Source organism: Aedes aegypti, chromosome 3, assembly GCF_002204515.2.
Source record: "Aedes aegypti strain LVP_AGWG chromosome 3, AaegL5.0 Primary Assembly, whole genome shotgun sequence".
Classification (NCBI taxonomy): Eukaryota; Metazoa; Arthropoda; class Insecta; order Diptera; family Culicidae; genus Aedes; species Aedes aegypti.
This window is the reverse complement of record NC_035109.1, coordinates 314152771-314171995: the sequence shown is the minus strand read 5'-3', so window position 1 is coordinate 314171995 and position 19225 is coordinate 314152771. Positions and strand designations below refer to the sequence as shown.

The following is a 19225-nucleotide window of genomic DNA, read 5'->3' as shown; positions in this document are numbered from 1 at the left end:
ACAGTAACATACAAAAAAACTTATACGAAAAATGTACTTATTATACGCAAACTACTAGAAAAACAAACTCCTATAAGATAGCTTAGTAGTCCAAATGAAAACCAATTTTGAGGGTCTTAAGGAAATTTATAATGACCCCCGAATTTCTCGTGTTATTCAATACGGACAATCTATCTTGTTGAAGATGTCTAACAAGACCAATATCGTTTCAAGTGATGCTCACAGCAGCGTCATCCCCGCCGCAGATACCGAACGAGAGTCTCAGAGCTCTAGAAGTGATCCCCGGCAAAAACACAAAGGGAAAGGAGCTAAGACCCGATCAGCCGAAAAGTTTAGGACCAAGAAGAACGAAGAAACATACAACCAAAGAATGGAATCCAATCGTGCTTTTTGGGACAGCTTCCACAGTCGATGGAGTGGAAACCGCGTTAAAATCTTTGTCAGTCGGAGCATCGTTTTTCAAGCCACCATCTGAGATAACAATCGTTCAATCTGGAATCCGGCCACTTACCGAAGCAACAATCAACTTCATGGCAGACATGAAGGTGACAACACAGGAGGGTAATCCTGACCGAGTTGATGACCAAATCGTCCTAAATCAAGTAACGCAGCTACAGGTGTACGCAAAGTGTGCACTTGCAAGGAGGCGTGGACCATTTGAGCGTGACCTTGTCAATACTATCGTCTCTCAATTGTCAGTAGGCCTAAAGTCGACAGCAGCCTTCCTTCAGAACATTGGGGTTTGCGAAGTAGCAGGGCAGCAGATATTCCCCACCCTGTCTACAAATCCCGCCGTGCAGAAACCTCCTCCAGGATGGACGGAGACGAAGATCAGGACTGATGAAGGAACACTATTCGTCAACATAGCAGGTATTGACCCCCCGCCGAACGTCAACTCATTCCAGGACCTCATCAATTTACCACAGGCAAATAGGCAGTTCTTCCAGGCTGGCCTAACCAGCATGAGTGATACGATCGTTGTGGTCCCGATAGACCTGGAGAGATTCACAAGACATCAGCGTATCATCATTCGAAGAACTAATGTCTTTGTCATCCGCCCAAGTGATGACGAATATTACTCATGTTGCATACATTTTAAAGGTATCGCAAATTATCAGACAGCAATATGTACACTAGATTTACATGAAGAGTGGCACGGATCGCACGAGTTTAAACTCACGATTATCCTGTGCATTGTAAGTGTGCAACTCTTTGCAACCGTTTACATATTAATTAAACGGTACAACAGAAAACAAGCAGTAAAAATTGCCAAATCCGTGGCAGATCTGCAAAGTGTGTGAGATCGAAGAAAAAACTTTTTCAAAACCTATGAACTCGCGTTTATCGCCAAAAGTGTTAATGCAAAAGTGAACTAAGCGAAGACACTCAACAAATGTTTAATCACCTTCGATGCAACAAAGTGACACAGCAGTGAACAAAAACATTGAACTGAAGCCACCGTCAATAAAGCTAAGCACGAACAGGAAACGGCTTGCAATAGATTCTTCAGCACTGGTTGATTCAGTGCTACGACTTTCCATAACTGATTGAGCAGGACGAAGTTTTTGTCAGATCTTGAAGCCACTTTTCAAACTGGGATATGGCGACCGTGACCGGTCAACATGGCGACCACGACATAACATCAGTGATCGCAATAAGTGCGTTAATCATCTTATGGCATACCGTGCCAGAGATTTTCAACTCTTAGTGGAGAATAATTAAAGAAGTCCCGGTGAAACGAAATCCACCAGAGCAGACTTCAAGTCTCAGTGACAGTGCATCCCACTGGTGACCCGTAAGTCAACATCCAGAACACGTACACGTTAGAACGACCATCGGGCAGGCATCAAGGAAACCGTCAGTAAGTAAAATACAAAAAAAACTTACATGAAAAATGTACTTATTATACGCAAACTACTAGAAAAACAAACTCCTATAAGATAGCTTAGTAGTCCAAATGAAAACCAATTTTGAGGGTCTTAAGGAAATTTATAATGACCCCCGTATTTCTCGTGTTATTCAATACGGACAATCTATCTTGTTGAAGATGTCTAACAAGACCAATATCGTTTCAAGTGATGCTCACAGCAGCGTCATCCCCGCCGCAGATACCGAACGAGAGTCTCAGAGCTCTAGAAGTGATCCCCGGCAAAAACACAAAGGGAAAGGAGCTAAGACCCGATCAGCCGAAAAGTTTAGGACCAAGAAGAACGAAGAAACATACAACCAAAGAATGGAATCCAACCGCGCTTTTTGGGACAGCTTCTCATCCACAGTCGATGGAGTGGAAACCGCGTTAAAATCTTTGTCAGTCGGAGCATCGTTTTTCAAGCCACCATCTGAGATAACAATCGTTCAATCTGGAATCCGGCCACTTACCGAAGCAACAATCAACTTCATGGCAGACATGAAGGTGACAACACAGGAGGGTAATCCTGACCGAGTTGATGACCAAATCGTCCTAGATCATGTAACGCAGCTACAGGTGTACGCAAAGTGTGCACTTGCAAGGAGGCGTGGACCATTTGAGCGTGACGTTGTCAATACTATCGTCTCTCAATTGTCAGTAAGCCTAAAATCGACAGCAGCCTACCTTCAGAACATTGGGGTTTGCGAAGTAGCAGGGCAGCAGATATTCCCCACCCTGTCTACAAATCCCGCCGTGCAGAAACCTCCTCCAGGATAGACGGAGACGAAGATAAGGACTGATGAAGGAACACTATGGAGTGGAAACCGCGTTAAAATCTTTGTCAGTCGGAGCATCGTTTTTCAAGCCACCATCTGAGATAACAATCGTTCAATCTGGAATCCGGCCCCCGTATTTCTCGTGTTATTCAATACGGACAATCTATCTTGTTGAAATGTCTAACAAGACCAATATCGTTTCAAGTGATGCTCACAGCAGCGTCATCCCCGCCGCAGATACCGAACGAGAGTCTCAGAGCTCTAGAAGTGATCCCCGGCAAAAACACAAAGGGAAAGGAGCTAAGACCCGATCAGCCGAAAAGTTTAGGACCAAGAAAAACGAAGAAACATACAACCAAAGAATGGAATCCAACCGCGCTTTTTGGGACAGCTTCTCATCCACAGTCGATGGAGTGGAAACCGCGTTAAAATCTTTGTCAGTCGGAGCATCGTTTTTCAAGCCACCATCTGAGATAACAATCGTTCAATCTGGAATCCGGCCACTTACCGAAGCAACAATCAACTTCATGGCAGACATGAAGGTGACAACACAGGAGGGTAATCTTGACCGAGTTGATGACCAAATCGTCCTAGATCATGTAACGCAGCTACAGGTGTACGCAAAGTGTGCACTTGCAAGGAGGCGTGGACCATTTGAGCGTGACGTTGTCAATACTATCGTCTCTCAATTGTCAGTAAGCCTAAAATCGACAGCAGCCTACCTTCAGAACATTGGGGCAGCAGATATTCCCCACCCTGTCTACAAATCCCGCCGTGCAGAAACCTCCTCCAGGATGGACGGAGACGAAGATCAGGACTGATGAAGGAACACTATTCGTCAACATAGCAGGTATTGACCCCCCGCCGAACGTCAACTCATTCCAGGACCTCATCAATTTACCACAGGCAAATAGGCAGTTCTTCCAGGCTGGCCTAACCAACATGAGTGATACGATCGTTGTGGTCCCGATAGACCTGGAGAGATTCACAAGACATCAGCGTATCATCATTCGAAGAACTAATGTCTTTGTCATCCGCCCAAGTGATGACGAATATTACTCATGTTGCATACATTTTAAAGGTATCGCAAATTATCAGACAGCAATATGAGTACAGCTATTTTGAACCCCTAATCAAATATGGCAAGTGAGTTGCCCCAGCATACCACTTTCTCCTGCACAACGAAACCCAATTTTTCTCATCAGATCAACCATGCAAACCAAGGGATAATCATTTTGTATGCGAGGCCACGCAGATTAGCCATACTCCTGAGTTTATCCACCGTTTATCCACCGAGTTTATCCATTGAGCAGGACGAAGTTTTTGTCAGATCTTGAAGCCACTTTTCAAACTGGGATATGGCGACCGTGACCGGTCAACATGGCGACCACGACATAACATCAGTGATCGCAATAAGTGCGTTAATCATCTTATGGCATACCGTGCCAGAGATTTTCAACTCTTAGTGGAGAATAATTAAAGAAGTCCCGGTGAAACGAAATCCACCAGAGCAGACTTCAAGTCTCAGTGACAGTGCATCCCACTGGTGACCCGTAAGTCAACATCCAGAACACGTACACGTTAGAACGACCATCGGGCAGGCATCAAGGAAACCGTCAGTAAGTAACATACAAAAAAACTTATATAAAAAATGTACTTATTATACGCAAACTACTAGAAAAACAAACTCCTATAAGATAGCTTAGTAGTCCAAATGAAAACCAATTTTGAGGGTCTTAAGGAAATTTATAATGACCCCCGAATTTCTCGTGTTATTCAATACGGACAATCTATCTTGTTGAAGATGTCTAACAAGACCAATATCGTTTCAAGTGATGCTCACAGCAGCGTCATCCCCGCCGCAGATACCGAACGAGAGTCTCAGAGCTCTAGAAGTGATCCCCGGCAAAAACACAAAGGGAAAGGAGCTAAGACCCGATCAGCCGAAAAGTTTAGGACCAAGAAGAACGAAGAAACATACAACCAAAGAATAGAATCCAACCGCGCTTTTTGGGACAGCTTCCACAGTCGATGGAGTGGAAACCGCGTTAAAATCTTTGTCAGTCGGAGCATCGTTCTTCAAGCCACCATCTGAGATAACAATCGTTCAATCTGGAATCCGGCCACTTACCGAAGCAACAATCAACTTCATGGCAGACATGAAGGTGACAACACAGGAGGGTAATCCTGACCGAGTTGATGACCAAATCGTCTTAGATCATGTAACGCAGCTACAGGTGTACGCAAAGTGTGCACTTGCAAGGAGGCGTGGACCATTTGAGCGTGACCTTGTCAATACTATCGTCTCTCAATTGTCAGTAAGCCTAAAATCGACAGCAGCCTACCTTCAGAACATTGGGGTTTGCGAAGTAGCAGGGCAGCAGATATTCCCCACCCTGTCTACAAATCCCGCCGTGCAGAAACCTCCTCCAGGATGGACGGAGACGAAGATCAGGACTGATGAAGGAACACTATTCATCAACATAGCAGGTATTGACCCCCCGCCGAACGTCAACTCATTCCAGGACCTCATCAATTTACCACAGGCAAATAGGCAGTTCTTCCAGGCTGGCCTAACCAACATGAGTGATACGATCGTTGTGGTCCCGATAGACCTGGAGAGATTCACAAGACATCAGCGTATCATCATTCGAAGAACTAATGTCTTTGTCATCCGCCCAAGTGATGACGAATATTACTCATGTTGCATACATTTTAAAGGTATCGCAAATTATCAGACAGCAATATGAGTACAGCTATTTTGAACCCCTAATCAAATATGGCAAGTGAGTTGCCCCAGCATGCCACTTTCTCCTGCACAACGAAACCCAATTTTTCTCATCAGATCAACCATGCAAACCAAGGGATAATAATTTTGTATGCAAGGCCACGCAGATTAGCCATACTCCTGAGTTTATCCACCGACTTGCAAATGGAAAAACTTCCAATTGTACATTTGAAAGAGTTGACCCGACTCAAGGATCGATCAAAAGGATCAATGAGGGGACAATACTAATAAATAACGCGGTAGCTGAACTTCTGTCTAATTGTAGCGACCACGTCCAGAATATAAACGGATCGTATTTGATCAACTTTGAGCGATGTACATTGCAGATAAACGGAGAAGTTTATACAAATGGAGAGGCTATTATGCAGAGACGCCCTTATCTTCCAACAACGGGTATTCGAGTGAACGAGATGAATCTAATTAGTACATTGCCGAGAGAGTACCTTCACCGCTTTCATATGGCATGAATTGTCTCGCGATAAGTACACATTGTCGAAGGAATGGACATCCTTCAACCTCGCCATTGGTGCAAAAGGGTCAAGCATCTGCATAACTAATTTCGCTAATGTGGTAGAGTTAACAAGTAATCTTGATTTAGTAGCTGAAAATGCCCTCCTTGATACAAAAGAGTTACGTCGATATGTAATAGCTGTAGCTTGTGTTCTTCGGATCATCGGTATTGACAGAGAAGAATATCGGGGAAAAGTAATCACTCATATGAACGCACTTATCACACAAGCTCCAGGGACCGAGATTAATTTAGACCAAGTATATATATGTACACTACAAAACCTGGGCTACATACGCACAATATCCAAAATGCCTGGCATTTGCTGATATGTATCTCGCAGAATTCCCTACACACCCGTTAGCTGGTCTCAGCATGGAATCCATTGTTTGTAGAATGCGAGATTGCTTAAATATCACGCTGGAACAACGCGAGCAGCTGGAGAGGTAAAACCTCGAGAAACTGGATGCTTGGAACAATTGGATCTATCGGAGCTACCACGGTAATTCTTTGAACCATTGCCGGAAAATACTTTCTTTATTTTCTCGTGTAAGAATTCATTCTTGTTCTATCGCTCAAACGAAACGGAATAAAAATCAATTACTGGATTTGTAAGATGGTTGAGAACCACTGACATAAAACAGAATCATAAATTAACGCCTCAAAATATGCTTCGCATCCAATATGCATAATGCAGCCCACAGACGCTCAGACGGTTTGACCAGCATTGACTCCGCCCCCAAGTTGGTCAAACCGACTTATGTTGATACAACCGTTTGACCAACTGTCAAGGTTGGTTGCAGCAACACGATATTTCTTTGCATTTTTTAGATTTGCCGAGAGTCTTGTGAATATGTGATTATTATTTTTTCGAATGCTGTGGCTGTGAGGGAGAATCTTTTCCTTTTTTTTGGCAATAATCGCAGTAAGGAAGAGAAGAATATTCAACATTTAAGTACCGGAAGAAATAAATATTTAAGGTGATTATAGAATGAAGCCAAACTCAAATTTTCAAGAGCACAAGACTTGAGAACCAAACAGCGCTCCGCGTTTTAAATTTATCCCATTGGTCACCATCAGGAAGCAAGTAATTTCATTGATTTTCAACGCGAACTGTTGTCAGATTCTCCAGTCTTGTTATAATCACCTAAAGAGGAATTCCAGTTATAATTCGTACGAAGTATTCCAGCAAAACTCAGAAATCATGACGGGTCTCTCTCGGGAAATATTCTGAGCAGTCATTGATATGGGAATGGCCGAGGGATTTTTTTTTCAAACAATCTATCCTGAATCTTTTAGTCGTTTCCTCTATTTATTCTGCTTTGAAGCACTTCCTGGGATTTTTTCACGAATTTTATCAATAATTTTTTTAGACCTCTAAAGGAATCCTTGGAAAAATTCCTCCTAAAGGTATGCCTGAAGAATGTTCCCCGGAGAAATTTCTGGTTGAATCTGTGGATAAGATTCAACCAGAAATTTCTCCGGGGAACATTCTTCAGGCATACCTTTAGGAGGAATTTTTCCAAGGATTCCTTTAGAGGTTTCTCTACTAATCATTTTGAATTTCAACCACTGATTCCTTCAAAGATCAGTCCAAAAAAATCCCAAGGACTTTCTTCAGGGCTAACTCCAAGGCTGCCTCCTTGAATTCGTCCAGATCGTTATAACAATTTTTTCAAAGATTTCTTCAGAAGTTTCTCTAGAAGTTAGTTCCAAGGATTCCATCACGCGTTACCCAGGAATCGCATCACGGATTCTATCAGGTACTTCTCAAGGGATCTCTCAAAAAATCATCACCAGAAATTCTCCCAACGATTTCACCAGGACTTTTTTAAGGGCTTGCTCCTAGGACTCCTCCTCAAATTCCTCAAGGAGTTACATCAGAAAATCCCCCAGGAATTTCTTCAGCGATTCTTTCTAGCAATTTTTCAACAGATTTCTCCAAGGATATAAACAAATATTTCCCAAGGGATTTCTCCAGTGGTTCATCCAATGCTTTTTTGAAGAATTCCACCAAAATATCCTCCAAGGATTAATTTCAGAATTCCTCCAGCAAAACTTCAAGCATTTCTATACAGATACTACCCACAATTTATCCAAGGATTCATCAAGTTCCTCCAAGAATTCCATCAGAAAGCCTTCAAAGATTTCAAGAGAAATACTGCAAAAAAATTCATCAAAACTTGATCAGCAGGAATTCTTTTAGAGATTCTACTTGAAATTATTTGAGAAGAATTATGCTTCGGTATTCCTCTAGAGAGAATCTTCAATAAATTCTTTTATAAACTCCATCAGTGTTTCCTCCAAAGATTCTTCCTTGTATCTCTGAAGGGACCCTACGAGGCATTCGTCCTGGGATTTCTGCAGGAATTACTTCAATAAGCTAATATAAATTTCTCCAAGGATGCCTAAAGGAATTTATCCATCATTTCCATCCAGTATTTCTTGAAGGTGTTTTTCCAAGGAATCTACCTGGAATTACCATAGAGAATCATTCAGAAACTCTTTCAGGGATTGCTTCTAGAAATATACTAAGGAATCTCTCCAGGAAACTCTCTAGGAATAAATCTATTGATTTCTTTGGTGATACCTCCAAGTATTTCTAGAGATATATCTCCATGGATTTTTTTTCAGAAATGGAAAAAAAATCTTTTAGGTCTACTTTAGGGATTCATTCTGAGGCATTTAGAGTTATGTGTTGTTTGAAACTCTGAGTAAATATCAGTTAACTCTCTGGAGGAATTTATGATAATTCTGAAGCGCAATCCTAGTAACACATTTGAAGCATTTGAAGTATTAATTAAAAAAATTCTCTCGCGAAAAATTACAGGTGATATAATTAGGGAAAATACTGTTCAAGTATCTGAAAGAATTACTAGTGGAATCTTTATAAGAAATTGTGATCAAATCGCATAGAAAATTCGTTATTGGATAATTGGAGTTCATCTTGGAACCTCCCAGAGGAATTCCTGAAGGAATTCCTGTTTTGAATCCCAGGAGGAATTCCTGATGGAGTCACTGGATGATATATTGGTAGATTCCTAAATTACAGGCAAAACTATTATAATAAATGTCTGGTAATATCGCTGGAGGGTTCCTGAAAACCCCCAAGAGTCCCTGAAGTTATTCCACGAGAAATTCCTTGAAAAATCCGGAGAAATCCCTTGAGGATTTCCGGGATTGATTTCTTAAGGAAATCCGGGAGGAGCCCCATGATAAATTCCGCGATGAATCCTTTGAGAAATTCCGGAAGGAATCTCTTGAGTAATGCCGGTAATGGAATACTTAATAGAAGTTTCTGATAAAATCCCTGGAGGGAATCCTGATAATCTTCGAGAATCGTTGGAGATTTTGCTGAAGGAATTATTCTATTCTTATTCTCTAGAAGTTCGGGTAGTATCTCCTAATAAATTTCGAAAAGAATTCATAATAAATTAACCCAGAATAACCCTAGAAGGATTCCTGAAGGAACCTTTAGAAGAATTCCTGATGAAATCCCTGACAGAACTTCTGATGGAATCCCAGGAGGATTTATAATAGAGTCTTAGAAGTTTTTCTAATGGAATCTATGAAAGAACTTCCGATGGAATCTTTGCAGAAATACCCAATAAAATCTTTTGAAGAACTCCTTCAGATGTTATCCTTGGAAAAACTTGTGATGTAATCCCTGTAGTAATTCCTGATACAATCATTAGAGAAACTCTTCATAGAATACCTGTAGAAATTCCAGGTGGAATCTCTGAAGGAACTCCTAATGGAAACCCTAGAGGAACTCCTGATAAAGTCCTTAGAAGAACTCCTTATGGAATCCCTTGGGAACTAGTGATGAAATGCCAAAAACGACTTCTGTTGTTTTGCCCTGTGATATTAGTTGTAAGTTGTTATCGTTACGAGTAGCATCCCCCACCGAGCAGGAGCACTGCCTCTCGGTGGTGGGCAATAAATCAGTATAGTAGAAGAAAGTCGTCGTTATTCGTCTGCCCCTTCGGGGCCTAAAATTACACAACGTAGGACCTGGTCAACCCTGGACGAAACATTGTTTTTTATTTTTTTTGACTTCTACCCCTTTTTGAGAGGAAATTGTTATACTTAAATTGTTTGTCGAAGCCCGACACCAATCAAGCGCACCCTCATAAACTGTTCTTTTCAGAACAACTCCTATTACTGAGCTCATTGTAAGACCTCGGTGAGGCACGATCAGCCATGAATCGTAACCGTAAACCGTCAAGTGACGAAGTCGTTCCTACGATCAAATCGTAGCTCATAACAAAAACTTCAGAGAATCCGTGCCCAAATCCGCCTACGCCTACTACCTAGCTACACTCACCTGGGCAAGAGCCCTATTCTTCCAGCATGCCAATGGATATCGCACACATGTTGCTGAACGTGAGCTTCTAGACATGGTATTGACTCAGTCTAACTACCACGTCCCAAGCTCAGTTGGTATCTATTTGTCAGGAATGGGAAACTTAACATCCATAGCTCAGTAGAATCCAAGTTTAGGCTGACACCATACACCCTGGGGAATAACGGGTACCCCAATGACCTTGATGCAGATCATCTGCATATGACTTTGTATCCCAACATCCCTGTCTACGCCCAACGCATCCGAGAGCAAATACGCTTTACGGCTACACCAGCAGAACGCTGCATGGCATCCTAATGGCTTAGCCCATGTATGGAACAGCAGACTGATGGGTTATGCCGACGCTGATCAGTTACGACCTAATCATAGCGTCATCTACACGCGTGCCCGGATTACCGCCAATGACTTCCCGAGTGAGATTGACACTCTCCCACTGAATACCGTGCTCCTTAACGCCGTTTCCCACTACCTAGCTGAGGTTCCACGCATCGAACTAGTACCAGTACCCCAGACTATTGCTGGTTCTGTTGGACAGATGTTGCTATGTGCTCCAGTGAATACAACAGCCGCAAACCTGTCGTACCGTGGCCGTACGCCTCTAGCCATGCCTGGATCGGCAAGCTACTACCTTGGAGGAGCCTTCCTGTATAGAGTCAGTCGATCAGACTTGGGTCAAGCCGACGCCGCCCGAATTTGGCCGTGGACTATCGCCGCACCTACGCCAGCTCAGAGAGCGGCATTGTCATTCTTGAATACTGGATGGTCTCCAATACTATCTGGTATCTACCATTATGAGAACGTACCGTCCGGGCCGTAGCGCCCAACCGAAGAAGAAAGGCATCCTCGAAACACACCAAACAAGCCAACTGAAACCATCCAAGTCGCATCGAATCCAAGCAAGCCCCGTTCAAACGATCAATCAATCGAGCGAAAAACAACGGTCAAACCGATGTAGCGCCCGGATGGAATATTTTTGAAAGGTGGAGTTAGCGTGTTGGCTAATAATCCGCTAGACAAATAAACACAAAACGAAAAACAAATAAAAATTGTAAAATATAGGATAGGAATAATTCTGTCAGCCTATATAAGCCAAAAGGAAATCAATAAACAATCAATCTTTGAGTGGAAGCTCACTCTAGCAGTCCTTCGGTCTGAACAGAAGGTTACTTTTCGAAGCCCTTCTCAATTCAGATACCGATCTGATGAAAAGAAAGCCCTTCTCCAAATCAAAGCACAACGGCGTTGTAGCATGCGTGCATATGGTGACAACGAAAAAAAAACTGTTCAATTTTAAGAACATAGGAACGCTAATTTCTGACTGGTGGGTAAAACCAGTGAAACCAAAAACTTTTTTTTTTATTTTAATAGAAACAACTAACGTGGAACAATTTAATGAAAAAGTGAAGAACAAAGTGAATATCAAACAATCTGAAGAAGTTAATGAAAAAGTGAAGAACAAAGTGAATATCAAACAATTTGAAGAAGTGAATGAAAAAGTGAAGGACAAAGTGATTATCAAATAATTAGAACAATTTTTACGAAATTGTGAAGAACAAAGACCAGAACAAACTACCAGAAAACCTGAAACGAGTTGGAAATTTACAAGGAACGGAACAACAACAATGAGGCAACTTTCAATGATGCCAATAATATACTGGTAAGTCAATAAAATTTAAATAATATTGTAAATGTCAAATACAGAAAGCTTATCTTCAACAGAAATTAATTTTGCAACTTTAGAGGAAATTCAAAATTACATTTTCAAAGAATTCGAAAATTTAAACAAAAATAAACATAGACCGAGAACACAACAAGGGATTTTTCTAAAAACAGAGGCATTAAACGACGCCTTTAAAAAATATGAAGAAATCGTGCAAAAGTATGAACATTTGAACGATACTGCTACATGGAATACATTAACTGACAATTTAGAAATAGTTAAACGAAAATACGATTCGTGCATTAAAATTCTGAGTAAAACCAAACAAACAAAAAAGGACAAGAATGTGCAAAAATTTGCATCGGAGAAAGTAATCACTCTAAGAAGTAGACGAATTTCAATTTGTGGAGATTGTGGCATCTGTATTCCACATGTCATCCAATCCCGCATAGCAACCATAGTTTCTAGAAGGACCACACCAGTGGTACCTACCGCGAAAGTCAAAACGTTCCCATAGCATCGAACTGCTTAGGCGACACGTGCAAGGTACGCATAAGCAGGACGATGACCACCAACCGTTTCGACAAATCTGACATGACAATAATGTGTCATACTCATATTTCAATTTCTCAAAGCACAGTCGGTAAGTTATCACCAAGTGCCTTCAGCCTTGAAACTGCCTTCTCCACATGTGCATTCATTCTCTCTCTTTCTTTCTCGATACCGATCGTTATCGATCGCTCACACGAATACATGCATATGATATCCAGCTACCTCCAGTAGGACCTAAAGTTAAACGAAACTTTGAATAAACGATTCATTCTATTATCAACCTCAGTCAAGTAGAGTTGAGGATCATTTCACTTCGAAAAACCATTATCAAGGCTGATCGCCTCATGGCGACCGGACTGTGAATCAAAGTGAAAATTGTACTAAAATATTTGAACACATCATGTTAGTGAAAGTTCTGTTCCTGATAACAACGATTATTCTTTGGTGCTTTGCTTATACGTTGTGGAAAACGCTAACGGTATATTATCAGTGAAAAGCAAAAATGGGCAAAAGCAGTTCATAACCAAAAATAACCACGAGTGGAACTAACGTGGAAATAAACACTATTCTGGAACAACACCAAGAACTACACGAGAACCATGAATTCAAGCTATGGCTAATCCTTGTCCTAGTTGCAATACAAGTGATAATTCTATGTTATAAAGAACTCAAGTTACAAAGTCGCAGAAATGCTTTAAAGGCAGCGAAAAGTGTGGCCAATATCGAAAACGTGTAAAGTGCAAGAAGAACATAATCAACGACTTATGCAATCTGTAACGTCCGTAAGCAGCAGGAGTGCAGTGACTTCAAAAGTGTATTATGCCAATCAATGACCATGTATTACATACATCAACGGCTGACTATGAAGTAGTGCAATCCGTAACGTCAGCAGCAGGAGCGCAGTGACTTCAAAAGTGTATTAAACCCAGGGCTAAACGGCAACTTGGAGTGGCCCGGTCGATGGCTAATCGGCAACATGGAGCGGCCAAGGGAGGATAGCGACAACGGGAGGTATCAACATTTCAACACCCGACACCCGTAAATGAATGACGTGTTCTTCGATGTTACCGATTAACAGGTGAGCCAGTAATCGTCCTCAATTCCCGCTATCGCTAAACAATTGAAAAAGTGAAACTTACAAATGACCTGCAACATGCTAATTTAAGTTCCTTTTAATGGTAATGAAGAAGAAAAAAAACCCCAAGGTCGTGCTTTGTGCTAGATGTGAATCATTAATATTGGGTTAATTTTAGGTAACTTAAAAAATTTTGAGTAAATTCCCAAACCAATGGATCTAGTTCAAACGGTGTAAATGTATATTGATTATCGAATTCAATCCCATTTATGGATTTACAAGAAGTAAGGAGTGATTTGGAACTAAGAATATCAGAATTGAACTCAATTTTAACCAATTTTTCAAAAGCACCTAGAAGAAATTACTCACAAAAGTTTTTACATGCATAAGAGAATAGAGCCAAAATTATATATAATGACGTGAATACCATTTTGGCTTACAACGAAGAATTATTTCATGAAACCGAATTGACATTCTACACTAGAGGGGTGAGGCAAAAATATAATGAAATAATTCTTCTTGTTAATAGCAAACTACCTTTTGCTAAAGCCGATGCAGTGGATTTCAAAACTGCTGCAAACGTGCTATTATTTTTGGCTAAATTACGAACAAAAGTGAATTTGAGAAGAGTCTTACCACCAATCATGGCAGCCCCGACTGTTTATATTAAACTTGGCACTAGCTTAGTACCAGTGTATAACGGTACACCTGAACATCCGGAATCATTTATCGACGCAGTGAACCTTTTTAATGATACTGTCGTAAATACATTCGCCGGAGCTACTGCCGATCAGCAGGCAGCAGCTCAGGTTACCGTAACAAGATTCGTCAAGACTCGACTAACGGGCGTTGCCCGTCAAGTCATTGCTGAAGCCAACGACTTACAAGGCATTTTAAACGCAGTAAAACAACACTGTGAACCAAAAACAACTTCCGATAATATCATTGCCAAGCTCAAAGCCGTGAAACAGAAAGATTCTGCGGAATCGTTCTGCAATGAAGTGGAAAAACTGACGGCACAACTTAAAGCTACCTACGTCAGGGAACAAATCCCTTTAGATAGAGCAAGTATTATGGCAACAAAAAAAGGCGTCGATGCTCTAATTGATGGAACCAATAGCAGCGACACTAAAATTATTTTGAAAGCTGGTACCTTTTCAAAGATTTTCAAGGCTGATCGCCTCAACAGCGGAAGCAACAATCATCGAACGTACCATGGAACATGAATAAGCACCAATGGTAGTAGCAGTTACAGCGGAACCAACAATCTACGAAAGTACCAAGTACGTGAGTAACTTTTGAAAAGGAGAATAAGCACCAATTTTGATACAGAAAAAAAACATCGATTTGATTTATTGAAAACGTTATAATGTACTGATACAGTTTTTATGGCAATATTTTTAATATTTTCAAAGTAAATGTTAGGCAAGTTACTACCAATCAAAGAAACAATTACCAAAGAGTACACTAATTTGTACAAAAACAAAACAAGGTCAAGGTCCCTTGAAAATATTAACGAAAAAATCAAACGATTGAATGATTTATACAACAAGTATAAAGCAATATCAAATAAATTAAAATCCACACTTATTCCAGAAATATGGAATACTGAATATGAGAAATTTGAAGTACTAAAAATGACATATCTTGCAGCAATAAAAATATTAGTGGAATCCATTATTCTAGAAACCGCACGACCAAAGATAAAATTTAAAACTGTAGGAAAGGCTGTATCTGTAGAAGATTATTCAGTCAACCAAAGACAAGGATGAAATTTAAAACATTAGTAAAAGTCATAATTATATGCGGTAGGTTTGCGAAAATGGCGCCAAAGGTAGACATAAGACTAGGGACATCCCTCGTACAAGTTTACGATGGGACCCCCGAAAACCTCAACTGATTTCTTGACGCTGTCTTGTTATTTACAGAGAACGTCAACGCGGATTTTGCAGAGGCAATTTTATTTAAATTTGTGAAGGCAAGACTGACGAGTAATGCTCGTCAAGCAATAAATGGAGCACGAACAATACACGACCTCATAACAACACTAAGGGCGCAATATGCCCCAAAAGTCAACTCTGACAACTTGTTGGCGAAATTGAAGAGCCTTAAACAAAAGGACTCTCTAGAGTAATTTTGCGATCGGGTTGAACAGCTGACTTTACGTCTAGCAACAACCTATATGGAAGAAACGATTCCAGCAAACAAGGCCAATCAATTTTCAACCAAAGCGGGAGTACAAACGCTTATAAACGGTATCACTGTGGTGACCTTTTCTTCATGGCCTTCATACTTTACCATTATACATTTAACCCGTTTACGTTTAAACATCAAACCACCCAAACCTACATTATAGCGCTGAGTAGCAAAACTTCCAAACTTCCTCATTGCCACACCAGAACCAGGTCATTAGTTTAGTTAAACATAGCTTTGGTCAAGCGCCAATAAATAAGTGAAGTAGTAGATTGTACGGTAGCTATAAGTATTTCGAATAATAAACAACAATTAATCAGCTTTAGTTTCAAAGTGGAAACGCGAGTCTGTGAGTCTCTAAATCCGAAACATCCATCAGACTCGCTGATGGCGACCGTGACAGGACATATCGAACCGAATAAGTTCAAGAAAAAGTGTAAAAGTGAACATTAAGTCATTGTTCATCTGCTTAGCATTCACAATCGTTGTACGATTATAACCGTTAAAGTGTTAATCGAAGAGTTTAAGGCATTACAAGAAATCATTACCAACGCCAAACAATCCGTACTGACGAACTAAAACGAATAATAGTGAGTGAGTTTATTATGTGCTAATTATGTATTAAAATACGAACTTTTAATTCAAATAACCTCAAGTGCAATCTGAACAATGGGTGCCGAAGAATCGAAATCACGTATAGAGCATAATGGTGATCAACATGTTGAAATCATCAGCATGCTAAGTGAACACTCGGACAAAATCGATCGAGTAGAAACCCTACTCTGGATTATAATTGCAATCGTTGCACTACAATTGCTAGTCACAATATACAAAATAGTGACAAAACGTATGAATAAGAAAGTACTGCAGAAAGCTCGGTCACTTTCAAAAGTGTGAAAACTTTCAAGAACATTTAATGTGACAGTGATTATTATTCATGAAACAAGGTCGAGAAATGGCACAAATAAACTTTTATGCCACTCTAGTGTGATGTAATGCCATCACATGTTCCGCCCCTCAGGCAAAATGAACAAAGAAGTGTCATTATCAGCAGTGCATACAATCTAAATAAACCAGATTGTATGCTTTACATAAGACGGCAAGGGCGAAGGTCGACGAAAAGCATAAGCATCGGTAGTTGTTTGTTCGCATTTCTTATCATAATCGCCCTTAGCGACACTAGTAGTTGAACGCAGGTATAAAATAGGAAATCGAATCAAAATAAAGGCCAGAGATGTTCAGTAACTAATGAGAAGTTGATACCTCTAGATCCGAAATACCTTATACTAGTGCACGACGTATGTGGTACCACAGGAAGAATTATAGACTAGTGTGGTGGATGCGGCCCTACATTCTTATAACAGCGATAAGCTCTACATAAACATAGCAGTGAAAACTGCGTAAACAAATGATCAGCATAAACGCGATCACACCACCCGGGCGATGACCACCCGGGCAGTGAAAGCGGTTATGCTGACATAACAAAAAGGGTCACGTCCGCCACCGAGAACGAGGCCTCGGTAGTTAAGTTGAGTAGAAATAAAATTCAATCATAAGTGGACCTTGGACGAGTCTAGTAGTTATTCTTGATATCACGCGAGTCCCGTTGGCGTAGAAAAGTGTGATTAATCAAACCCTCACATCAGGACGCGACAAGTCGATCTGCTTACAAAGAATTGATAAATTTTATTCACCTTCCAAATGGGTTGAACGAATACCTTAATGGGAGAATATTTGCGATCCCAGAAGAGAAATTATGGGGACTAATAGTAAACGGTACAAGAAAGTCGGAGCAAGATTCAGAGATTCTCAGAGAAGGATTGGTGGACGGTTTTCATAACTGCCCAGAATTTGTCAAATCTGCAAAAACTATCCAAATTGTCTCATATAGGAAATTGCTGGATATTTCGAAAAAAAAAAGATTCTACTGACTGGAGCGGGAATCGAACCCTTACAATCTGGAGCTTCATAATGAGCCAAAGCGACTGACACCGTTTACCACTCGACCACGAGAAACACAGAGTACAACAACAACAAATAACAAGTTATTGCTGGTTCTGTTGGACAGATGTTGCTATGTGCTCCAGTGAATACAACAGCCGCAAACCTGTCGTACCGTGGCCGTACGCCTCTAGCCATGCCTGGATCGGCAAGCTACCTTGGAGGAGCCTTCCTGTATAGAGTCAGTCGATCAGACTTGGGTCAAGCCGACGCCGCCCGAATTTGGCCGTGGACTATCGCCGCACCTACGCCAGCTCAGAGAGCGGCATTGTCATTCTTGAATACTGGATGGTCTCCAATACTCAACCCTGGACGAAACATTGTTTTTTTTTTTACTTCTACCCCTTTTTGAAAGCAAATTGTTATACTTAAATTGTTAGTCGAAGCCCGACACCAATCAAGCGCACCCTCATAAACTGTTCTTTTCAGAACAACTCATACTACAGAGCTTATTGTAAGACCTCGGAGAGGCACGATCAGCCAAGAATCGTAACCGTAAACCGTCAAGTGACGAAGTCGTTCCTGCGTCCAGTCGTACCGACGCATCAGCGAACCGGCGCCAAGGAGGAAGACGCCCTCCCTTTCGGCCGAAGACATCAGCCTTTTCTGATGTACCCGACGTACCGCGTCCACCAGGACAGCATCTATCTAAGGCCCCGTCGGAAGTGAAGAACGATCCTTTATGGATCGAGGCTTATGCACCGTCCGCCGCCGAGGAAGTGACACCCATCGCCGAAGAGGTTAATCACTTCGTGGGGTTCGAGGGTTTGACGCATCTGGTCCGTGAAACCTACGATCAAATCGTAGCTCATAACAAGAACTTCAGAGAATCCGTGCACAGTCTGTGGTTGCACCATATGTACACAGTTTTGGTTCGAGGCAAGCAGAGCAGAGAGAGTGAGAGATCAACCACACATATACATGTGTCAGTGAACGGTCATTCTAATAGAAATATAAGTAGTAGAACGCTAGTGGCGCAACATTCATTGGGTCCAACTCAATTCTGTGCTGTATTTTTCTAGCGTGTATTGTTAAACGTTCTCAGTTCTGTGTTGTATTAACGGAGAAGATAAAATAGAAATAAGAAGTGCTAGCGTAATGCATATAGACATGAGTTACCGACCAGCCTACGTGTCGCAACATTCAACCTACAAATCTAATCACCGTTGTCCGGACTTGCGTTATAGTGAATCGTCTTTATACCGAAGCGCCGCTGCGCGTCAACATTGAAGTCACAATGACAGTAGGTACGGAAGATGTCAGATAAAAAAAGAGAAAAAGAGCGACAGAGAAGCAGTGGAAAAGTGTGCTGCGGCAAATTGCACAAATTTATGCAGCCCCGTTTTTTCCAAATCATCGGTTTCTCGAGGCTTAATGCAAAGCGCTTTTATTGCAGT

The 19225-nt window shown here is 41.2% G+C and overlaps 1 long non-coding RNA gene across 1 annotated transcript; it reads right to left on the bottom strand.

Annotated features, from left to right (window-relative positions):
* Positions 1 to 10017: 10017 nt before the first annotated feature.
* LOC110678502 lies at positions 10018 to 18680 on the bottom strand. The gene is made up of 2 exons (XR_002501664.1): positions 17935 to 18680; positions 10018 to 10921 (listed from the first exon to the last, which is right to left on the bottom strand). It is a non-coding gene; the product is annotated as an uncharacterized LOC110678502 (long non-coding RNA).
* Between the last annotated feature and the right edge of the window lie 545 nt (positions 18681 to 19225).